The sequence below is a fragment of the Lampris incognitus genome, chromosome 9 (genome assembly GCF_029633865.1).
Source record: "Lampris incognitus isolate fLamInc1 chromosome 9, fLamInc1.hap2, whole genome shotgun sequence".
Classification (NCBI taxonomy): Eukaryota; Metazoa; Chordata; class Actinopteri; order Lampriformes; family Lampridae; genus Lampris; species Lampris incognitus.
Window position 1 is genome coordinate 39,689,383 of NC_079219.1, and position 23,687 is coordinate 39,713,069.

Genomic DNA, 23,687 nt, shown 5'->3' on the forward strand with positions numbered 1-23,687 from the left:
AGCTGTTCACCCTATCTGTGTACAGATGTTGCTAATATATGTCTGGGTGTGTGAATATCCCTTGTTTAATGTGTTGAACTCCCAGAGACAAGTCATGAATTTAAAAACATATTGACAATGCCGTTTCTTTTCCGACCCTGCATCCACCAGACCAATTCTTTGGTTTATTAGTTGCAACTGTTTATCATGCTATGCTTACATAACAGGGTAGCAAGAAAAGCCTACCAAATTCTTTAAACTTGAAAGGAATTCTACGCTGTAATTGTGTGCAAATTCACTAAAATTGCCTATTTTTTCATGACAAAATGTGAGCTGTTTGTTTTAGATCTTATTAAACACATTTCTTGCATGTGTTCATAAATCTACACCTTCAACGTTGCCTATTACATGGCTATGCTTTTCATGGACTGGTGATTTCCGCAGGAAGGAATTCTTTGAACATGTCTAAAAGAAGTGCACAGTTTGCTAATTATGCCTCACTTAGTTCTTTTCTTAAAGTCTGTGTTAAGAGAACTGATACACTTGCGTATAGAAAAATACCTCAAGCAACTCGATTTGATTCTAGACAGTCCTTCATAGCGTCTCTTGGAGCCCTTTTGGGGAGATTCTGTTGCTGAATTGGGTCAAAATATCTGTCTGGAAAACAAGAAATCCCCGGGTCAAATTCAAAATACTCCGCGCTTTGTCTTTTAGTGTTATTTTGTGCAGTTGGAAAAAAAACTCATATCCATTTGCATTATGGTTTGTATGTCATATCTAAGGCTGCATTTCTATGACGAAGCAACTTGTTTTTGAGCATGTATAGTTCGAGCTCCTCTTCTACAGCTCTGTGTAAATGGTTTTCCGAGATACATTAGTCTAGATTCTTATCGTTATAACCTCTTTTCTGTAACAATTCCCAATTAATCCAACCACAAAATGGACAAAATTATGTGCTTTGTTTGAACTGCCTGTCTTGTACATGAGATCCTAGGTTTAAATTCCTGAAGTGTATGCCTTAGTCTTTCAATGTGCTCTTTTTCCATCAGGAAATACGCCCTCCTGTCCTGTTAATTTAGTTGAAGGGTCTTTTGCCAAAGGCAAGAATGCAATTTTATGTATTTCTCGGAACAAAATGCGTTTAATGGTGATTAGAAAGTATTTATGAAGATCACTGATAAACGTGTTTGAAGAAATCCATGAAGCTACTTGACTCCGTTAGAAACAATTCCACAGATTCGCTCTTCAAGCTTGATTCAGGGCGCTGTGGCTTAGCTGGTCAAAGTTCCTGTCTTGTAAACAGGAGATCCTGGGTTCAAATCCCAGCAGTGCCTTACCAGCTGTTCACTCTCCCTGTATTGTTCAAATATTGCTAGTGTATGTCTGGGTGTGTGAATATCCCTTGTTTTATGTGTTGAATACCCTGAGACAGAGACAAGAGCCATGAATTAAAAAAAATATATATTGACAATGCTGTTTCTTTTCCACCCCTGCATCCAACAGACCAATTCTTTAGTTTATTAGCTGCAGCTGTTTATCATGCTATGCTTACATCACAGAGTACCAAGAAAAACATGCCAAATTCTTTAAATTTGAAATGAACTTAACCTGTAATCGTTTGCAAACTCATTAAAATGGTCTAAGATTTAATTACAAAATGTGAGCTGTTTGTTTTAGATATTGTTGAACTCATTCCTTGCGTGTGTTTATGAATCTACAGCTCTGAAGTTGCCTGTTCCGTGGCTATGCTTTTGGTGGACTACTGAGTTCTGCAGGAAGGAATTATTAGAACATGTCTAAAAGAAGCACACGATTTGCTAATTATGCCTCACTTAGTTCTTCATTTTTTTCCTAAAGTCTGTATTAAGAGAGTTGGTACACTAGCATATATGGAAATACCTCAAGGAACTCGATTTGGTTCGAGACAGTTTGTCAGTGTGTCCCTTGAAGTCCTTTGGGGGAGATGCTATTGCTGAGTTGGTCAAAATGTGTGTCTGGCAAACAAGATATCATCGGTTCATATCCAAGTTGTTCCTTGCTTTGTATTTTCGTGTAATCTTGTGCAGTTAGAAAAAGTCATACCCATGTGCATGAGCGTTTTTGTACTAAATCTAAGGCTGCATTTCTATGTCGAAGTTAAATGTTTTTCAACATGTATAGTAGACTCTACTCCACTTTTTTTTTTAAAAAATCTTCAACAGCTCTGTGTAAATGGGCATCGAGACACTTTGGTCTAAACCCTTATTTTGATAACTTCTCTTCTGTAACAATTGCCATTTAATCAAACCTCAAAATGGCCAAAGGGATGTGCTCTGGGTGAACTGCCCGTCTTGTAAACAACATATCCTAGGTATAAATCCCTGATGTTTCTGCTTGCGTCTTTCAGTGTGATACTCTTCCATCAGAAAATACTACCTTCTCTCCTGTCGATTTTCTTGCCAAGTCATTAGCCAAAGCAAAGAATGCAATTTTTGTCTACAATGGTACCAAAGGTGTTTAATGATGTTTTGAAAGTCTGTGAAGGTCACAGACAAACTTGTGTTATAGCGTATCCATGAAGTAGATTGCCTCAGTTTTAAACAATTCCACAAACAGTCACTACCAAAACTTACTTAAGGCGCTGTGGCTTAGCTGGTCAAAGCACCTGTTTAGTAAACAGGAGATTCTGGGTTCAAATCCCAGCAGTGCCTAACCAGTTGTACAAGTATTTCTCGTATACGTCTGGATATTCCTTAATGTATGTGTTGAACTGCCGTCCTGTCCATTGTGATTTCTGTTATGAGTCCTTCAGTAATAATTAAGACCTTGACTGTTATATTAATTTCACTGAAACCTAAAGGTAAATAAAAAAAATCTACATTTAAAAGCATGCCACGACATTCATTGTACAATGTGATATAAGCATACAAGGATAAAACATTTTCAGCATATTAAGTTAATCATGTGTCCGTTGGATATACATGTGCAAGCACATCTATCAGCACTGACGGATAACCAGAGCCAGCAGTCATGAATGTAATTAGTACTGTCAATGCTGGTTCTTTTTTCCACCCTGCATCTAACAGAACCATTCTTTGGCTTATTAACTGCAGCTGTGTTCATCATGCTATGCTTACATCACAGAGTAAAAATAAAAGCCTGCACGATTCTTTAAACCTTAGATAAGTTTTAACCTGTAAATGTTAGCAATATCACTCATTTCCTTTTTTTCTTTCTGAAAATCGTTGTTAAGAGCGCTTATACCATTTCAAATAGAGAAATACCTTAAGCAACTCGATTTGGTTCGAAACGATTCTTCATATAGTCCCTTAAAGCTCTTTGGGGGAGGTACTGTGGCTGACTTGGTCAAAAAATATTTCTGGCAAACAAGGTAGCCTCGGTTCAAATCCAAAATACTCCCGGCTTTGTCTTTCAGTGTGATTTTGTGCAGTTGGAAAAAGTCATGTCCGTTTGCATGCTGGTTTGTATGCCACATCTAAGGCTGCATTTCTGTGACGGAGCAACTTGTTTTTCAAGATGCATAGTTCGAGCTCATCTTATACAGCTCTCTGTAAATGGTTTGCCGAGACACATTAGTCTAAATCCTTACCGTTATAACTACTTTTCCGTAACAAGTCCCAATTAATCCAACCACAAAATGGCCAATATGAGGAGCTTTGTTTGAACTGCCTGTCTTGCAAACAAGAGATCCTAGGTTTAAATTCCTGAGGTGTCTGCCCGAGTCTTTCAATGGGTTCTTCTTCCATCAGAAAATACACCCCCCTGTCCTGTTCATTTGACTGAAGGGTCTTCAGCCAAAGCCAAGAATGCAATTTTAAGTATGCAATGGCACACAGTGTGTTTAAGGGTGATTTGAAAGTATTTATGAAGATCACTGATAAACGGGATTGAAGAAATCCATGAAGGAACTTGACTCCATTCGAAACAATTCCACAGATTCGGTCTTTGTGCATGTTTCAAGGCGCTGTGGCTTAGCTGGTCAAAGTGCCTGTCTCGTAAACAGGAGATCCTGGGTTCAAATCCCAGCAGTGCCTAACTAGCTGTTCACCCTATCTGTGTACAGATGTTGCTAATATATGTCTGGGTGTGTGAATATCCCTTGTTTAATGTGTTGAACTCCCAGAGACAAGTCATGAATTTAAAAACATATTGACAATGCCGTTTCTTTTCCGACCCTGCATCCACCAGACAAATTCTTTGGTTTATTAGTTGCAACTGTTTATCATGCTATGCTTACATAACAGGGTAGCAAGAAAAGCCTACCAAATTCTTTAAACTTGAAAGGAATTCTACGCTGTAATTCTGTGCAAATTCACTAAAATTGCCTATTTTTTCATGACAAAATGTGAGCTGTTTGTTTTAGATCTTATTAAACACATTTCTTGCATGTGTTCATAAATCTACACCTTCAACGTTGCCTATTACATGGCTATGCTTTTCATGGACTGGTGATTTCCGCAGGAAGGAATTCTTTGAACATGTCTAAAAGAAGTGCACAGTTTGCTAATTATGCCTCACTTAGTTCTTTTCTTAAAGTCTGTGTTAAGAGAACTGATACACTTGCGTATAGAAAAATACCTCAAGCAACTCGATTTGATTCTAGACAGTCCTTCATAGCGTCTCTTGGAGCCCTTTTGGGGAGATTCTGTTGCTGAATTGGGTCAAAATATCTGTCTGGAAAACAAGAAATCCCCGGGTCAAATTCAAAATACTCCGCGCTTTGTCTTTTAGTGTTATTTTGTGCAGTTGGAAAAAAAACTCATATCCATTTGCATTATGGTTTGTATGTCATATCTAAGGCTGCATTTCTATGACGAAGCAACTTGTTTTTGAGCATGTATAGTTCGAGCTCCTCTTCTACAGCTCTGTGTAAATGGTTTTCCGAGATACATTAGTCTAGATTCTTATCGTTATAACCTCTTTTCTGTAACAATTCCCAATTAATCCAACCACAAAATGGACAAAATTATGTGCTTTGTTTGAACTGCCTGTCTTGTACATGAGATCCTAGGTTTAAATTCCTGAAGTGTATGCCTTAGTCTTTCAATGTGCTCTTTTTCCATCAGGAAATACGCCCTCCTGTCCTGTTAATTTAGTTGAAGGGTCTTTTGCCAAAGGCAAGAATGCAATTTTATGTATTTCTCGGAACAAAATGCGTTTAATGGTGATTAGAAAGTATTTATGAAGATCACTGATAAACGTGTTTGAAGAAATCCATGAAGCTACTTGACTCCGTTAGAAACAATTCCACAGATTCGATCTTCAAGCTTGATTCAGGGCGCTGTGGCTTAGCTGGTCGAAGTTCCTGTCTTGTAAACAGGAGATCCTGGGTTCAAATCCCAGCAGTGCCTTACCAGCTGTTCACTCTCTCTGTATTGTTCAAATATTGCTAGTGTATGTCTGGGTGTGTGAATATCCCTTGTTTTATGTGTTGAATACCCTGAGACAGAGACAAGAGCCATGAATTAAAAAAAAAATATTGACAATGCTGTTTCTTTTCCACCCCTGCATCCAACAGACCAATTCTTTAGTTTATTAGCTGCAGCTGTTTATCATGCTATGCTTACATCACAGAGTACCAAGAAAAACATGCCAAATTCTTTAAATTTGAAATGAACTTAACCTGTAATCGTTTGCAAACTCATTAAAATGGTCTAAGATTTAATTACAAAATGTGAGCTGTTTGTTTTAGATATTGTTGAACTCATTCCTTGCGTGTGTTTATGAATCTACAGCTCTGAAGTTGCCTGTTCCATGGCTATGCTTTTGGTGGACTACTGATTTCTGCAGGAAGGAATTATTAGAACATGTCTAAAAGAAGCACACGATTTGCTAATTATGCCTCACTTAGTTCTTCATTTTTTTTCTTAAAGTCTGTATTAAGAGAGTTGGTACACTAGCATATATGGAAATACCTCAAGGAACTCGATTTGGTTCGAGACAGTTTGTCAGTGTGTCCCTTGAAGTCCTTTGGGGGAGATGCTATTGCTGAGTTGGTCAAAATGTGTGTCTGGTATCAAGATATCATCGGTTCATATCCAAGTTGTTCCTTGCTTTGTATTTTCGTGTAATCTTGTGCAGTTAGAAAAAGTCATACCCATGTGCATGAGCGTTTTTGTACTAAATCTAAGGCTGCATTTCTATGTCGAAGTTAAATGTTTTTCAACATGTATAGCAGACTCTACTCCACTTTTTTTTAAAAATCTTCAACAGCTCTGTGTAAATGGGCATCGAGACACTTTGGTCTAAACCCTTATTTTGATAACTTCTCTTCTGTAACAATTGCCATTTAATCAAACCTCAAAATGGCCAAAGGTATGTGCTCTGGGTGAACTGCCCGTCTTGTAAACAACATATCCTAGGTATAAATCCCTGATGTTTCTGCTTGCGTCTTTCAGTGTGATACTCTTCCATCAGAAAATACTACCTTCTCTCCTGTCGATTTTCTTGCCAAGTCATTAGCCAAAGCAAAGAATGCAATTTTTGTCTACAATGGTACCAAAGGTGTTTAATGATGTTTTGAAAGTCTGTGAAGGTCACAGACAAACTTGTGTTATAGCGTATCCATGAAGTAGATTGCCTCAGTTTTAAACAATTCCACAAACAGTCACGACCAAAGCTTACTTATGGCGCTGTGGCTTAGCTGGTCAAAGCGCCTGTTTAGTAAACAGGAGATTCTGGGTTCAAATCCCAGCAGTGCCTAACCAGTTGTACAAGTATTTCTCGTATACGTCTGGATATTCCTTAATGTATGTGTTGAACTGCCGTCCTGTCCATTGTGATTTCTGTTATGAGTCCTTCAGTAATAATTAAGACCTTGACTGTTATATTAATTTCACTGAAACCTAAAGGTAAATAAAAAAAATCTACATTTAAAAGCATGCCACGACATTCATTGTACAATGTGATATAAGCATACAAGGATAAAACATTTTCAGCATATTAAGTTAATCATGTGTCCGTTGGATATACATGTGCAAGCACATCTATCAGCACTGACGGATAACCAGAGCCAGCAGTCATGAATGTAATTAGTACTGTCAATGCTGGTTCTTTTTTCCACCCTGCATCTAACAGAACCATTCTTTAGCTTATTAACTGCAGCTGTGTTCATCATGCTATGCTTACATCACAGAGTACAAATAAAAGCCTGCACGATTCTTTAAACCTTAGATAAGTTTTAACCTGTAAATGTTAGCAATATCACTCATTTCCTTTTTTTCTTTCTGAAAATCGTTGTTAAGAGCGCTTATACCATTGCAAATAGAGAAATACCTTAAGCAACTCGATTTGGTTCGAAACGATTCTTCATATAGTCCCTTAAAGCTCTTTGGGGGAGGTACTGTGGCTGACATGGTCAAAAAATATTTCTGGCAAACAAGGTAGCCTCGGTTCAAATCCAAAATACTCCCGGCTTTGTCTTTCAGTGTGATTTTGTGCAGTTGGAAAAAGTCATGTCCGTTTGCATGCTGGTTTGTATGCCACATCTAAGGCTGCATTTCTGTGACGGAGCAACTTGTTTTTCAAGATGCATAGTTCGAGCTCATCTTATACAGCTCTGTGTAAATGGTTTGCCGAGACACATTGGTCTAAATCCTAACCGTTATAACTACTTTTCCGTAACAAGTCCCAATTAATCCAACCACAAAATGGCCAATATGAGGAGCTTTGTTTGAACTGCCTGTCTTGCAAACAAGAGATCCTAGGTTTAAATTCCTAAGGTGTCTGCCCGAGTCTTTCAATGTGTTCTTCTTCCATCAGAAAATACACCCCCCTGTCCTGTTCATTTGATTGAAGGGTCTTCAGCCAAAGCCAAGAATGCAATTTTAAGTATGCAATGGCACACAGTGTGTTTAAGGGTGATTTGAAAGTATTTATGAAGATCACTGATAAACGGGATTGAAGAAATCCATGAAGGAACTTGACTCCATTCGAAAAAATTCCACAGATTCGGTCTTTGTGCATGTTTCAAGGCGCTGTGGCTTAGCTGGTCAAAGTGCCTGTCTCGTAAACAGGAGATCCTGGGTTCAAATCCCAGCAGTGCCTAACCAGCTGTTCACCCTATCTGTGTACAGATGTTGCTAATATATGTCTGGGTGTGTGAATATCCCTTGTTTAATGTGTTGAACTCCCAGAGACAAGTCATGAATTTAAAAACATATTGACAATGCCGTTTCTTTTCCGACCCTGCATCCACCAGACAAATTCTTTGGTTTATTAGTTGCAACTGTTTATCATGCTATGCTTACATAACAGGGTAGCAAGAAAGCCTACCAAATTCTTTAAACTTGAAAGGAATTCTACGCTGTAATTGTGTGCAAATTCACTAAAATTGCCTATTTTTTCATGACAAAATGTGAGCTGTTTGTTTTAGATCTTATTAAACACATTTCTTGCATGTGTTCATAAATCTACACCTTCAACGTTGCCTATTACATGGCTATGCTTTTCATGGACTGGTGATTTCCGCAGGAAGGAATTCTTTGAACATGTCTAAAAGAAGTGCACAGTTTGCTAATTATGCCTCACTTAGTTCTTTTCTTAAAGTCTGTGTTAAGAGAACTGATACACTTGCGTATAGAAAAATACCTCAAGCAACTCGATTTGATTCTAGACAGTCCTTCATAGCGTCTCTTGGAGCCCTTTTGGGGAGATTCTGTTGCTGAATTGGGTCAAAATATCTGTCTGGAAAACAAGAAATCCCCGGGTCAAATTCAAAATACTCCGCGCTTTGTCTTTTAGTGTTATTTTGTGCAGTTGGAAAAAAAAACTCATATCCATTTGCATTATGGTTTGTATGTCATATCTAAGGCTGCATTTCTATGACGAAGCAACTTGTTTTTGAGCATGTATAGTTCGAGCTCCTCTTCTACAGCTCTGTGTAAATGGTTTTCCGAGATACATTAGTCTAGATTCTTATCGTTATAACCTCTTTTCTGTAACAATTCCCAATTAATCCAACCACAAAATGGACAAAATTATGTGCTTTGTTTGAACTGCCTGTCTTGTACATGAGATCCTAGGTTTAAATTCCTGAAGTGTATGCCTTAGTCTTTCAATGTGCTCTTTTTCCATCAGGAAATACGCCCTCCTGTCCTGTTAATTTAGTTGAAGGGTCTTTTGCCAAAGGCAAGAATGCAATTTTATGTATTTCTCGGAACAAAATGCGTTTAATGGTGATTAGAAAGTATTTATGAAGATCACTGCTAAACGTGTTTGAAGAAATCCATGAAGCTACTTGACTCCGTTAGAAACAATTCCACAGATTCGCTCTTCAAGCTTGATTCAGGGCGCTGTGGCTTAGCTGGTCAAAGTTCCTGTCTTGTAAACAGGAGATCCTGGGTTCAAATCCCAGCAGTGCCTTACCAGCTGTTCACTCTCCCTGTATTGTTCAAATATTGCTAGTGTATGTCTGGGTGTGTGAATATCCCTTGTTTTATGTGTTGAATACCCTGAGACAGAGACAAGAGCCATGAATTAAAAAAATATATATATTGACAATGCTGTTTCTTTTCCACCCCTGCATCCAACAGACCAATTCTTTAGTTTATTAGCTGCAGCTGTTTATCATGCTATGCTTACATCACAGAGTACCAAGAAAAACATGCCAAATTCTTTAAATTTGAAATGAACTTAACCTGTAATCGTTTGCAAACTCATTAAAATGGTCTAAGATTTAATTACAAAATGTGAGCTGTTTGTTTTAGATATTGTTGAACTCATTCCTTGCGTGTGTTTATCAATCTACAGCTCTGAAGTTGCCTGTTCCATGGCTATGCTTTTGGTGGACTACTGATTTCTGCAGGAAGGAATTATTAGAACACTTCTAAAAGAAGCCCACGATTTGCTAATTATGCCTCACTTAGTTCTTCATTTTTTTTCTTAAAGTCTGTATTAAGAGAGTTGGTACACTAGCATATATGGAAATACCTCAAGGAACTCGATTTGGTTCGAGACAGTTTGTCAGTGTGTCCCTTGAAGTCCTTTGGGGGAGATGCTATTGCTGAGTTGGTCAAAATGTGTGTCTGGCAAACAAGATATCATCGGTTCATATCCAAGTTGTTCCTTGCTTTGTATTTTCGTGTAATCTTGTGCAGTTAGAGCGTTTTTGTACTAAATCTAAGGCTGCATTTCTATGTCGAAGTTAAATGTTTTTCAACATGTATAGTAGACTCTACTCCACTTTTTTTTAAAAAAATCCTCAACAGCTCTGTGTAAATGGGCATCGAGACACTTTGGTCTAAACCCTTATTTTGATAACTTCTCTTCTGTAACAATTGCCATTTAATCAAACCTCAAAATGGCCAAAGGGATGTGCTCTGGGTGAACTGCCCGTCTTGTAAACAACATATCCTAGGTATAAATCCCTGATGTTTCTGCTTGCGTCTTTCAGTGTGATACTCTTCCATCAGAAAATACTACCTTCTCTCCTGTCGATTTTCTTGCCAAGTCATTAGCCAAAGCAAAGAATGCAATTTTTGTCTACAATGGTACCAAAGGTGTTCAATGATGTTTTGAAAGTCTGTGAAGGTCACAGACAAACTTGTGTTATAGCGTATCCATGAAGTAGATTGCCTCAGTTTTAAACAATTCCACAAACAGTCACTACCAAAACTTACTTAAGGCGCTGTGGCTTAGCTGGTCAAAGCACCTGTTTAGTAAACAGGAGATTCTGGGTTCAAATCCCAGCAGTGCCTAACCAGTTGTACAAGTATTTCTCGTATACGTCTGGATATTCCTTAATGTATGTGTTGAACTGCCGTCCTGTCCATTGTGATTTCTGTTATGAGTCCTTCAGTAATAATTAAGACCTTGACTGTTATATTAATTTCACTGAAACCTAAAGGTAAATAAAAAAAATCTACATTTAAAAGCTGCCACGACATTCATTGTACAATGTGATATAAGCATACAAGGATAAAACATTTTCAGCATATTAAGTTAATCATGTGTCCGTTGGATATACATGTGCAAGCACATCTATCAGCACTGACGGATAAACAGAGCCAGCAGTCATGAATGTAATTAGTACTGTCAATGCTGGTTCTTTTTTCCACCCTGCATCTAACAGAACCATTCTTTGGCTTATTAACTGCAGCTGTGTTCATCATGCTATGCTTACATCACAGAGTAAAAATAAAAGCCTGCACGATTCTTTAAACCTTAGATAAGTTTTAACCTGTAAATGTTAGCAATATCACTCATTTCCTTTTTTTCTTTCTGAAAATCGTTGTTAAGAGCGCTTATACCATTGCAAATAGAGAAATACCTTAAGCAACTCGATTTGGTTCGAAACGATTCTTCATATAGTCCCTTAAAGCTCTTTGGGGGAGGTACTGTGGCTGACTTGGTCAAAAAATATTTCTGGCAAACAAGGTAGCCTCGGTTCAAATCCAAAATACTCCCGGCTTTGTCTTTCAGTGTGATTTTGTGCAGTTGGAAAAAGTCATGTCCGTTTGCATGCTGGTTTGTATGCCACATCTAAGGCTGCATTTCTGTGACGGAGCAACTTGTTTTTCAAGATGCATAGTTCGAGCTCATCTTATACAGCTCTCTGTAAATGGTTTGCCGAGACACATTAGTCTAAATCCTTACCGTTATAACTACTTTTCCGTAACAAGTCCCAATTAATCCAACCACAAAATGGCCAATATGAGGAGCTTTGTTTGAACTGCCTGTCTTGCAAACAAGAGATCCTAGGTTTAAATTCCTGAGGTGTCTGCCCGAGTCTTTCAATGGGTTCTTCTTCCATCAGAAAATACACCCCCCTGTCCTGTTCATTTGACTGAAGGGTCTTCAGCCAAAGCCAAGAATGCAATTTTAAGTATGCAATGGCACACAGTGTGTTTAAGGGTGATTTGAAAGTATTTATGAAGATCACTGATAAACGGGATTGAAGAAATCCATGAAGGAACTTGACTCCATTCGAAACAATTCCACAGATTCGGTCTTTGTGCATGTTTCAAGGCGCTGTGGCTTAGCTGGTCAAAGTGCCTGTCTCGTAAACAGGAGATCCTGGGTTCAAATCCCAGCAGTGCCTAACTAGCTGTTCACCCTATCTGTGTACAGATGTTGCTAATATATGTCTGGGTGTGTGAATATCCCTTGTTTAATGTGTTGAACTCCCAGAGACAAGTCATGAATTTAAAAACATATTGACAATGCCGTTTCTTTTCCGACCCTGCATCCACCAGACAAATTCTTTGGTTTATTAGTTGCAACTGTTTATCATGCTATGCTTACATAACAGGGTAGCAAGAAAAGCCTACCAAATTCTTTAAACTTGAAAGGAATTCTACGCTGTAATTGTGTGCAAATTCACTAAAATTGCCTATTTTTTCATGACAAAATGTGAGCTGTTTGTTTTAGATCTTATTAAACACATTTCTTGCATGTGTTCATAAATCTACACCTTCAACGTTGCCTATTACATGGCTATGCTTTTCATGGACTGGTGATTTCCGCAGGAAGGAATTCTTTGAACATGTCTAAAAGAAGTGCACAGTTTGCTAATTATGCCTCACTTAGTTCTTTTCTTAAAGTCTGTGTTAAGAGAACTGATACACTTGCGTATAGAAAAATACCTCGAGCAACTCGATTTGATACTAGACAGTCCTTCATAGCGTCTCTTGGAGCCCTTTTGGGGAGATTCTGTTGCTGAGTTGGGTCAAAATATCTGTCTGGAAAACAAGAAATCCCCGGGTCAAATTCAAAATACTCCGCGCTTTGTCTTTTAGTGTTATTTTGTGCAGTTGGAAAAAAAACTCATATCCATTTGCATGATGGTTTGTATGTCATATCTAAGGCTGCATTTCTATGACGAAGCAACTTGTTTTTGAGCATGTATAGTTCGAGCTCCTCTTCTACAGCTCTGTGTAAATGGTTTTCCGAGATACATTAGTCTAGATTCTTATCGTTATAACCTCTTTTCTGTAACAATTCCCAATTAATCCAACCACAAAATGGACAAAATTATGTGCTTTGTTTGAACTGCCTGTCTTGTACATGAGATCCTAGGTTTAAATTCCTGAAGTGTATGCCTTAGTCTTTCAATGTGCTCTTTTTCCATCAGGAAATACGCCCTCCTGTCCTGTTAATTTAGTTGAAGGGTCTTTTGCCAAAGGCAAGAATGCAATTTTATGTATTTCTCGGAACAAAATGCGTTTAATGGTGATTAGAAAGTATTTATGAAGATCACTGATAAACGTGTTTGAAGAAATCCATGAAGCTACTTGACTCCGTTAGAAACAATTCCACAGATTCGCTCTTCAAGCTTGATTCAGGGCGCTGTGGCTTAGCTGGTCGAAGTTCCTGTCTTGTAAACAGGAGATCCTGGGTTCAAATCCCAGCAGTGCCTTACCAGCTGTTCACTCTCTCTGTGTTGTTCAAATATTGCTAGTGTATGTCTGGGTGTGTGAATATCCCTTGTTTTATGTGTTGAATACCCTGAGACAGAGACAAGAGCCATGAATTAAAAAAAAAAATATTGACAATGCTGTTTCTTTTCCACCCCTGCATCCAACAGACCAATTCTTTAGTTTATTAGCTGCAGCTGTTTATCATGCTATGCTTACATCACAGAGTACCAAGAAAAACATGCCAAATTCTTTAAATTTGAAATGAACTTAACCTGTAATCGTTTGCAAACTCATTAAAATGGTCTAAGATTTAATTACAAAATGTGAGCTGTTTGTTTTAGATATTGTTGAACTCATTCCTTGCGTGTGTTTATGAATCTACAGCTCTGAAGTTGCCTGTTCCATGGCTATGCTTTTGGTGGACTACTGATTTCTGCAGGAAGGAATTATTAGAACATGTCTAAAAGAAGCACACGATTTGCTAATTATGCCTCACTTAGTTCTTCATTTTTTTTCTTAAAGTCTGTATTAAGAGAGTTGGTACACTAGCATATATGGAAATACCTCAAGGAACTCGATTTGGTTCGAGACAGTTTGTCAGTGTGTCCCTTGAAGTCCTTTGGGGGAGATGCTATTGCTGAGTTGGTCAAAATGTGTGTCTGGCAAACAAGATATCATCGGTTCATATCCAAGTTGTTCCTTGCTTTGTATTTTCGTGTAATCTTGTGCAGTTAGAAAAAGTCATACCCATGTGCATGAGCGTCTTTGTACTAAATCTAAGGCTGCATTTCTATGTCGAAGTTAAATGTTTTTCAACATGTATAGTAGACTCTACTCCACTTTTTTAAAAAAAAATCTTCAACAGCTCTGTGTAAATGGGCATCGAGACACTTTGGTCTAAACCCTTATTTTGATAACTTCTCTTCTGTAACAATTGCCATTTAATCAAACCTCAAAATGGCCAAAGGGATGTGCTCTGGGTGAACTGCCCGTCTTGTAAACAACATATCCTAGGTATAAATCCCTGATGTTTCTGCTTGCGTCTTTCAGTGTGATACTCTTCCATCAGAAAATACTACCTTCTCTCCTGTCGATTTTCTTGCCAAGTCATTAGCCAAAGCAAAGAATGCAATTTTTGTCTACAATGGTACCAAAGGTGTTTAATGATGTTTTGAAAGTCTGTGAAGGTCACAGACAAACTTGTGTTATAGCGTATCCATGAAGTAGATTGCCTCAGTTTTAAACAATTCCACAAACAGTCACGACCAAAGCTTACTTAAGGCGCTGTGGCTTAGCTGGTCAAAGCACCTGTTTAGTAAACAGGAGATTCTGCGTTCAAATCCCAGCAGTGCCTAACCAGTTGTACAAGTATTTCTCGTATACGTCTGGATATTCCTTAATGTATGTGTTGAACTGCCGTCCTGTCCATTGTGATTTCTGTTATGAGTCCTTCAGTAATAATTAAGACCTTGACTGTTATATTAATTTCACTGAAACCTAAAGGTAAATAAAAAAAATCTACATTTAAAAGCTGCCACGACATTCATTGTACAATGTGATATAAGCATACAAGGATAAAACATTTTCAGCATATTAAGTTAATCATGTGTCCGTTGGATATACATGTGCAAGCACATCTATCAGCACTGACGGATAAACAGAGCCAGCAGTCATGAATGTAATTAGTACTGTCAATGCTGGTTCTTTTTTCCACCCTGCATCTAACAGAACCATTCTTTGGCTTATTAACTGCAGCTGTGTTCATCATGCTATGCTTACATCACAGAGTAAAAATAAAAGCCTGCACGATTCTTTAAACCTTAGATAAGTTTTAACCTGTAAATGTTAGCAATATCACTCATTTCCTTTTTTTCTTTCTGAAAATCGTTGTTAAGAGCGCTTATACCATTTCAAATAGAGAAATACCTTAAGCAACTCGATTTGGTTCGAAACGATTCTTCATATAGTCCCTTAAAGCTCTTTGGGGGAGGTACTGTGGCTGACTTGGTCAAAAAATATTTCTGGCAAACAAGGTAGCCTCGGTTCAAATCCAAAATACTCCCGGCTTTGTCTTTCAGTGTGATTTTGTGCAGTTGGAAAAAGTCATGTCCGTTTGCATGCTGGTTTGTATGCCACATCTAAGGCTGCATTTCTGTGACGGAGCAACTTGTTTTTCAAGATGCATAGTTCGAGCTCATCTTATACAGCTCTCTGTAAATGGTTTGCCGAGACACATTAGTCTAAATCCTTACCGTTATAACTACTTTTCCGTAACAAGTCCCAATTAATCCAACCACAAAATGGCCAATATGAGGAGCTTTGTTTGAACTGCCTGTCTTGCAAACAAGAGATCCTAGGTTTAAATTCCTGAGGTGTCTGCCCGAGTCTTTCAATGGGTTCTTCTTCCATCAGAAAATACACCCCCCTGTCCTGTTCATTTGACTGAAGGGTCTTCAGCCAAAGCCAAGAATGCAATTTTAAGTATGCAATGGCACACAGTGTGTTTAAGGGTGATTTGAAAGTATTTATGAAGATCACTGATAAACGGGATTGAAGAAATCCATGAAGGAACTTGACTCCATTCGAAACAATTCCACAGATTCGGTCTTTGTGCATGTTTCAAGGCGCTGTGGCTTAGCTGGTCAAAGTGCCTGTCTCGTAAACAGGAGATCCTGGGTTCAAATCCCAGCAGTGCCTAACTAGCTGTTCACCCTATCTGTGTACAGATGTTGCTAATATATGTCTGGGTGTGTGAATATCCCTTGTTTAATGTGTTGAACTCCCAGAGACAAGTCATGAATTTAAAAACATATTGACAATGCCGTTTCTTTTCCGACCCTGCATCCACCAGACAAATTCTTTGGTTTATTAGTTGCAACTGTTTATCATGCTATGCTTACATAACAGGGTAGCAAGAAAAGCCTACCAAATTCTTTAAACTTGAAAGGAATTCTACGCTGTAATTGTGTGCAAATTCACTAAAATTGCCTATTTTTTCATGACAAAATGTGAGCTGTTTGTTTTAGATCTTATTAAACACATTTCTTGCATGTGTTCATAAATCTACACCTTCAACGTTGCCTATTACATGGCTATGCTTTTCATGGACTGGTGATTTCCGCAGGAAGGAATTCTTTGAACATGTCTAAAAGAAGTGCACAGTTTGCTAATTATGCCTCACTTAGTTCTTTTCTTAAAGTCTGTGTTAAGAGAACTGATACACTTGCGTATAGAAAAATACCTCGAGCAACTCGATTTGATACTAGACAGTCCTTCATAGCGTCTCTTGGAGCCCTTTTGGGGAGATTCTGTTGCTGAGTTGGGTCAAAATATCTGTCTGGAAAACAAGAAATCCCCGGGTCAAATTCAAAATACTCCGCGCTTTGTCTTTTAGTGTTATTTTGTGCAGTTGGAAAAAAAACTCATATCCATTTGCATGATGGTTTGTATGTCATATCTAAGGCTGCATTTCTATGACGAAGCAACTTGTTTTTGAGCATGTATAGTTCGAGCTCCTCTTCTACAGCTCTGTGTAAATGGTTTTCCGAGATACATTAGTCTAGATTCTTATCGTTATAACCTCTTTTCTGTAACAATTCCCAATTAATCCAACCACAAAATGGACAAAATTATGTGCTTTGTTTGAACTGCCTGTCTTGTACATGAGATCCTAGGTTTAAATTCCTGAAGTGTATGCCTTAGTCTTTCAATGTGCTCTTTTTCCATCAGGAAATACGCCCTCCTGTCCTGTTAATTTAGTTGAAGGGTCTTTTGCCAAAGGCAAGAATGCAATTTTATGTATTTCTCGGAACAAAATGCGTTTAATGGTGATTAGAAAGTATTTATGAAGATCACTGCTAAACGTGTTTGAAGAAATCCATGAAGCAACTTGACTCCGTTAGAAACAATTCCACAGATTCGCTCTTCAAGCTTGATTCAAGGCGCTGTGGCTTAGCTGGTCAAAGTTCCTGTCTTGTAAACAGGAGATCCTGGGTTCAAATCCCAGCAGTGCCTTACCAGCTGTTCACTCTCTCTGTATTGTTCAAATATTGCTAGTGTATGTCTGGGTGTGTGAATATCCCTTGTTTTATGTGTTGAATACCCTGAGACAGAGACAAGAGCCATGAATTAAAAAAAATATATATTGACAATGCTGTTTCTTTTCCACCCCTGTATCCAACAGACCAATTCTTTAGTTTATTAGCTGCAGCTGTTTATCATGCTATGCTTACATCACAGAGTACCAAGAAAAACATGCCAAATTCTTTAAATTTGAAATGAACTTAACCTGTAATCGTTTGCAAACTCATTAAAATGGTCTAAGATTTAATTACAAAATGTGAGCTGTTTGTTTTAGATATTGTTGAACTCATTCCTTGCGTGTGTTTATGAATCTACAGCTCTGAAGTTGCCTGTTCCATGGCTATGCTTTTGGTGGACTACTGATTTCTGCAGGAAGGAATTATTAGAACATGTCTAAAAGAAGCACACGATTTGCTAATTATGCCTCACTTAGTTCTTCATTTTTTTTCTTAAAGTCTGTATTAAGAGAGTTGGTACACTAGCATATATGGAAATACCTCAAGGAACTCGATTTGGTTCGAGACAGTTTGTCAGTGTGTCCCTTGAAGTCTTTTGGGGGAGATGCTATTGCTGAGTTGGTCAAAATGTGTGTCTGGCAAACAAGATATCATCGGTTCATATCCAAGTTGTTCCTTGCTTTGTATTTTCGTGTAATCTTGTGCAGTTAGAAAAAGTCATACCCATGTGCATGAGCGTTTTTGTACTAAATCTAAGGCTGCATTTCTATGTCGAAGTTAAATGTTTTTCAACATGTATAGCAGACTCTACTCCACTTTTTTTTTTTAAATCTTCAACAGCTCTGTGTAAATGGGCATCGAGACACTTTGGTCTAAACCCTTATTTTGATAACTTCTCTTCTGTAACAATTGCCATTTAATCAAACCTCAAAATGGCCAAAGGGATGTGCTCTGGGTGAACTGCCCGTCTTGTAAACAACATATCCTAGGTATAAATCCCTGATGTTTCTGCTTGCGTCTTTCAGTGTGATACTCTTCCATCAGAAAATACTACCTTCTCTCCTGTCGATTTTCTTGCCAAGTCATTAGCCAAAGCAAAGAATGCAATTTTTGTCTACAATGGTACCAAAGGTGTTTAATGATGTTTTGAAAGTCTGTGAAGGTCACAGACAAACTTGTGTTATAGCGTATCCATGAAGTAGATTGCCTCAGTTTTAAACAATTCCACAAACAGTCACTACCAAAGCTTACTTAAGGCGCAGTGGCTTAGCTGGTCAAAGCGCCTGTTTAGTAAACAGGAGATTCTGGGTTCAAATCCCAGCAGTGCCTAACCAGTTGTACAAGTATTTCTCGTATACGTCTGGATATTCCTTAATGTATGTGTTGAACTGCCGTCCTGTCCGTTGTGATTTCTGTTATGAGTCCTTCAGTAATAATTAAGACCTTGACTGTTATATTAATTTCACTGAAACCTAAAGGTAAATAAAAAAATCTACATACATTCATTGTACAATGTGATATAAGCATACAAGGATAAAACATTTTCAGCATATTAAGTTAATGTGTCCGTTGGATATACATGTGCAAGCACATCTATCAGCACTGACGGATAGACAGAGCCAGCAGTCATGAATGTAATTAGTACTGTCAATGCTGGTTCTTTTTTCCACCCTGCATCTAACAGAACCATTCTTTAGCTTATTAACTGCAGCTGTGTTCATCATGCTATGCTTACATCACAGAGTAAAAATAAAAGCCTGCACGATTCTTTAAACCTTAGATAAGTTTTAACCTGTAAATGTTAGCAATATCACTCATTTCCTTTTTTTCTTTCTGAAAATCGTTGTTAAGAGCGCTTATACCATTGCAAATAGAGAAATACCTTAAGCAACTCGATTTGGTTCGAAACGATTCTTCATATAGTCCCTTAAAGCTCTTTGGGGGAGGTACTGTGGCTGACTTGGTCAAAAAATATTTCTGGCAAACAAGGTAGCCTCGGTTCAAATCCAAAATACTCCCGATTTTGTCTTTCAGTGTGATTTTGTGCAGTTGGAAAAAGTCATGTCCGTTTGCATGCTGGTTTGTATGCCACATCTAAGGCTGCATTTCTGTGACGGAGCAACTTGTTTTTCAAGATGTATAGTTCGAGCTCATCTTATACAGCTCTGTGTAAATGGTTTGCCGAGACACATTAGTCTAAATCCTTACCGATATAACTACTTTTCCGTAACAAGTCCCAATTAATCCAACCACAAAATGGCCAATATGAGGAGCTTTGTTTGAACTGCCTGTCTTGCAAACAAGAGATCCTAGGTTTAAATTCCTGAGGTGTCTGCCCGAGTCTTTCAATGTGTTCTTCTTCCATCAGAAAATACACCCCCCTGTCCTGTTCATTTGACTGAAGGGTCTTCAGCCAAAGCCAAGAATGCAATTTTAAGTATGCAATGGCACACAGTGTGTTTAAGGGTGATTTGAAAGTATTTATGAAGATCACTGATAAACGGGTTTGAAGAAATCCATGAAGGAACTTGACTCCATTCGAAACAATTCCACAGATTCGGTCTTTGTGCATGTTTCAAGGCGCTGTGGCTTAGCTGGTCAAAGTGCCTGTCTCGTAAACAGGAGATCCTGGGTTCAAATCCCAGCAGTACCTAACCAGCTGTTCACCCTATCTGTGTACAGATGTTGCTAATATATGTCTGGGTGTGTGAATATCCCTTGTTTAATGTGTTGAACTCCCAGAGACAAGTCATGAATTTAAAAACATATCGACAAAGCCGTTTCTTTTCCCGACACTGCATCCACCAGACAAATTCTTTGGTTTATTAGTTGCAACTGTTTATCATGCTATGCTTACATAACAGGGTAGAAAGAAAAGCCTACCAAATTCTTTAAACTTGAAAGGAATTCTAAGCTGTAATTCTGTGCAAATTCACTAAAATTGCCTATTTTTTCATGACAAAATGTGAGCTGTTTGTTTTAGATCTTATTAAACACATTTCTTGCATGTGTTCATAAATCTACACCTTCAACGTTGCCTGTTACATGGCTATGCTTTTCATGGACTGGTGATTTCCGCAGGAAGGAATTCTTTGAACATGTCTAAAAGAAGTGCAGTTTGCTAATTATGCCTCACTTAGTTCTTTTCTTAAAGTCTGTGTTAAGAGAACTGATACACTTGAGTATAGAAAAATACCTCGAGCAACTCGATTTGGTTCTAGACAGTCCTTCTTAGCGTCTCTTGGAGCCCTTTTGGGGAGATTCTGTTGCTGAGTTGGGTCAAAATATCTGTCTGGAAAACAAGAAATCCCCGGGTCAAATTCAAAATACTCCGCGCTTTGTCTTTTAGTGTTATTTTGTGCAGTTGGAAAAAAAACTCATATCCATTTGCACGATGGTTTGTATGTCATATCTAAGGCTGCATTTCTATGACGAAGCAACTTGTTTTTGAGCATGTATAGTTCGAGCTCCTCTTCTACAGCTCTGTGTAAATGGTTTTCCGAGATACATTAGTCTAGATTCTTATCGTTATAACCTCTTTTCTGTAACAATTCCCAATTAATCCAACCACAAAATGGACAAAATTATGTGCTTTGTTTGAACTTCCTGTCTTGTACATGAGATCCTAGGTTTAAATTCCTGAAGTGTATGCCTTAGTCTTTCAATGTGCTCTTTTTCCATCAGGAAATACGCCCTCCTGTCCTGTTAATTTAGTTGAAGGGTCTTTTGCCAAAGGCAAGAATGCAATTTTATGTATTTCTCGGAACAAAATGCGTTTAATGGTGATTAGAAAGTATTTATGAAGATCACTGCTAAACGTGTTTGAAGAAATCCATGAAGCAACTTGACTCCGTTAGAAACAATTCCACAGATTCGCTCTTCAGGCTTGATTCAAGGCGCTGTGGCTTAGCTGGTCAAAGTTCCTGTCTTGTAAACAGGAGATCCTGGGTTCAAATCCCAGCAGTGCCTTACCAGCTGTTCACTCTCTCTGTATTGTTCAAATATTGCTAGTGTATGTCTGGGTGTGTGAATATCCCTTGTTTTATGTGTTGAATACCCTGAGACAGAGACAAGAGCCATGAATTAAAAAAAAAATATATTGACAATGCTGTTTCTTTTCCACCCCTGTATCCAACAGACCAATTCTTTAGTTTATTAGCTGCAGCTGTTTATCATGCTATGCTTACATCACAGAGTACCAAGAAAAACATGCCAAATTCTTTAAATTTGAAATGAACTTAACCTGTAATCGTTTGCAAACTCATTAAAATGGTCTAAGATTTAATTACAAAATGTGAGCTGTTTGTTTTAGATATTGTTGAACTCATTCCTTGCGTGTGTTTATGAATCTACAGCTCTGAAGTTGCCTGTTCCATGGCTATGCTTTTGGTGGACTACTGATTTCTGCAGGAAGGAATTATTAGAACATGTCTAAAAGAAGCACACGATTTGCTAATTATGCCTCACTTAGTTCTTCATTTTTTTTCTTAAAGTCTGTATTAAGAGAGTTGGTACACTAGCATATATGGAAATACCTCAAGGAACTCGATTTGGTTCGAGACAGTTTGTCAGTGTGTCCCTTGAAGTCCTTTGGGGGAGATGCTATTGCTGAGTTGGTCAAAATGTGTGTCTGGCAAACAAGATATCATCGGTTCATATCCAAGTTGTTCCTTGCTTTGTATTTTCGTGTAATCTTGTGCAGTTAGAAAAAGTCATACCCATGTGCATGAGCGTTTTTGTACTAAATCTAAGGCTGCATTTCTATGTCGAAGTTAAATGTTTTTCAACATGTATAGCAGACTCTACTCCACTTTTTTTTTTAAATCTTCAACAGCTCTGTGTAAATGGGCATCGAGACACTTTGGTCTAAACCCTTATTTTGATAACTTCTCTTCTGTAACAATTGCCATTTAATCAAACCTCAAAATGGCCAAAGGGATGTGCTCTGGGTGAACTGCCCGTCTTGTAAACAACATATCCTAGGTATAAATCCCTGATGTTTCTGCTTGCGTCTTTCAGTGTGATACTCTTCCATCAGAAAATACTACCTTCTCTCCTGTCGATTTTCTTGCCAAGTCATTAGCCAAAGCAAAGAATGCAATTTTTGTCTACAATGGTACAAAAGGTGTTTAATGATGTTTTGAAAGTCTGTGAAGGTCACAGACAAACTTGTGTTATAGCGTATCCATGAAGTAGATTGCCTCAGTTTTAAACAATTCCACAAACAGTCACGACCAAAGCTTACTTAAGGCGCTGTGGCTTAGCTGGTCAAAGCGCCTGTTTAGTAAACAGGAGATTCTGGGTTCAAATCCCAGCAGTGCCTAACCAGTTGTACAAGTATTTCTCGTATACGTCTGGATATTCCTTAATGTATGTGTTGAACTGCCGTCCTGTCCGTTGTGATTTCTGTTATGAGTCCTTCAGTAATAATTAAGACCTTGACTGTTATATTAATTTCACTGAAACCTAAAGGTAAATAAAAAAAATCTACATTTAAAAGCATGCCACGACAGTCATTGTACAATGTGATATAAGCATACAAGGATAAAACATTGTCAGCATATTAAGTTAATCATGTGTCCGTTGGATATACATGTGCAAGCACATCTATCAGCACTGACGGATAGACAGAGCCAACAGTCATGAATGTAATTAGTACTGTCAATGCTGGTTCTTTTTTCCACCCTGCATCTAACAGAACCATTCTTTAGCTTATTAACTGCAGCTGTGTTCATCATGCTATGCTTACATCACAGAGTACAAATAAAAGCCTGCACGATTCTTTAAACTTTAGATAAGTTTTAACCTGTAAATGTTAGCAATATCACTCATTTCCTTTTTTTCTTTCTGAAAATCGTTGTTAAGAGCGCTTATACCATTGCAAATAGAGAAATACCTTAAGCAACTCGATTTGGTTCGAAACGATTCTTCATATAGTCCCTTAAAGCTCTTTGGGGGAGGTACTGTGGCTGGTTTTGTCAAAAAATATTTGTGGCAAACAAGGTAGCCTCGGTTCAAATCCAAAATACTCCCGGCTTTGTCTTTCAGTGTGATTTTGTGCAGTTGGAAAAAGTCATGTCCATTTGCATGCTGGTTTGTATGCCACATCTAAAGCTGCATTTCTGTGACGGAGCAACTTGTTTTTCAAGATGTTTAGTTCGAGCTCATCTTATACAGCTCTGTGTAAATGGTTTGCCGAGACACATTAGTCTAAATCCTTACCGATATAACTACTTTTCCGTAACAAGTCCCAATTAATCCAACCACAAAATGGCCAATATGAGGAGCTTTGTTTGAACTGCCTGTCTTG

General features: G+C 38.1%; 17 non-coding genes across 17 annotated transcripts; all 17 read left to right on the forward strand.

Annotated features, from left to right (window-relative positions):
- The first annotated feature begins 1,239 nt into the window (after positions 1-1,239).
- Positions 1,240-1,313, forward strand: trnat-ugu (transfer RNA threonine (anticodon UGU)). The gene has a single exon. It is a non-coding gene; the product is annotated as a tRNA-Thr (tRNA).
- Positions 1,314-2,595: 1,282 nt separating this feature from the next.
- trnat-agu (transfer RNA threonine (anticodon AGU)) lies at positions 2,596-2,669 on the forward strand. Its single transcript has one exon. It is a non-coding gene; the product is annotated as a tRNA-Thr (tRNA).
- A 1,270-nt stretch (positions 2,670-3,939) lies between these two features.
- trnat-cgu (transfer RNA threonine (anticodon CGU)) lies at positions 3,940-4,013 on the forward strand. Its single transcript has one exon. It is a non-coding gene; the product is annotated as a tRNA-Thr (tRNA).
- Positions 4,014-5,256: 1,243 nt separating this feature from the next.
- Positions 5,257-5,330, forward strand: trnat-ugu (transfer RNA threonine (anticodon UGU)). The gene has a single exon. It is a non-coding gene; the product is annotated as a tRNA-Thr (tRNA).
- A 1,277-nt stretch (positions 5,331-6,607) lies between these two features.
- trnat-agu (transfer RNA threonine (anticodon AGU)) lies at positions 6,608-6,681 on the forward strand. The gene has a single exon. It is a non-coding gene; the product is annotated as a tRNA-Thr (tRNA).
- A 1,270-nt stretch (positions 6,682-7,951) lies between these two features.
- Positions 7,952-8,025, forward strand: trnat-cgu (transfer RNA threonine (anticodon CGU)). The gene has a single exon. It is a non-coding gene; the product is annotated as a tRNA-Thr (tRNA).
- Positions 8,026-9,268: 1,243 nt separating this feature from the next.
- Positions 9,269-9,342, forward strand: trnat-ugu (transfer RNA threonine (anticodon UGU)). Its single transcript has one exon. It is a non-coding gene; the product is annotated as a tRNA-Thr (tRNA).
- A 1,260-nt stretch (positions 9,343-10,602) lies between these two features.
- trnat-agu (transfer RNA threonine (anticodon AGU)) lies at positions 10,603-10,676 on the forward strand. Its single transcript has one exon. It is a non-coding gene; the product is annotated as a tRNA-Thr (tRNA).
- A 1,269-nt stretch (positions 10,677-11,945) lies between these two features.
- Positions 11,946-12,019, forward strand: trnat-cgu (transfer RNA threonine (anticodon CGU)). Its single transcript has one exon. It is a non-coding gene; the product is annotated as a tRNA-Thr (tRNA).
- A 1,243-nt stretch (positions 12,020-13,262) lies between these two features.
- Positions 13,263-13,336, forward strand: trnat-ugu (transfer RNA threonine (anticodon UGU)). Its single transcript has one exon. It is a non-coding gene; the product is annotated as a tRNA-Thr (tRNA).
- A 1,281-nt stretch (positions 13,337-14,617) lies between these two features.
- trnat-agu (transfer RNA threonine (anticodon AGU)) lies at positions 14,618-14,691 on the forward strand. The gene has a single exon. It is a non-coding gene; the product is annotated as a tRNA-Thr (tRNA).
- Positions 14,692-15,960: 1,269 nt separating this feature from the next.
- Positions 15,961-16,034, forward strand: trnat-cgu (transfer RNA threonine (anticodon CGU)). Its single transcript has one exon. It is a non-coding gene; the product is annotated as a tRNA-Thr (tRNA).
- Positions 16,035-17,277: 1,243 nt separating this feature from the next.
- Positions 17,278-17,351, forward strand: trnat-ugu (transfer RNA threonine (anticodon UGU)). The gene has a single exon. It is a non-coding gene; the product is annotated as a tRNA-Thr (tRNA).
- Positions 17,352-18,632: 1,281 nt separating this feature from the next.
- trnat-agu (transfer RNA threonine (anticodon AGU)) lies at positions 18,633-18,706 on the forward strand. The gene has a single exon. It is a non-coding gene; the product is annotated as a tRNA-Thr (tRNA).
- A 1,250-nt stretch (positions 18,707-19,956) lies between these two features.
- Positions 19,957-20,030, forward strand: trnat-cgu (transfer RNA threonine (anticodon CGU)). Its single transcript has one exon. It is a non-coding gene; the product is annotated as a tRNA-Thr (tRNA).
- Positions 20,031-21,272: 1,242 nt separating this feature from the next.
- On the forward strand, positions 21,273-21,346 carry trnat-ugu (transfer RNA threonine (anticodon UGU)). Its single transcript has one exon. It is a non-coding gene; the product is annotated as a tRNA-Thr (tRNA).
- Positions 21,347-22,626: 1,280 nt separating this feature from the next.
- On the forward strand, positions 22,627-22,700 carry trnat-agu (transfer RNA threonine (anticodon AGU)). The gene has a single exon. It is a non-coding gene; the product is annotated as a tRNA-Thr (tRNA).
- Positions 22,701-23,687: the final 987 nt, after the last annotated feature.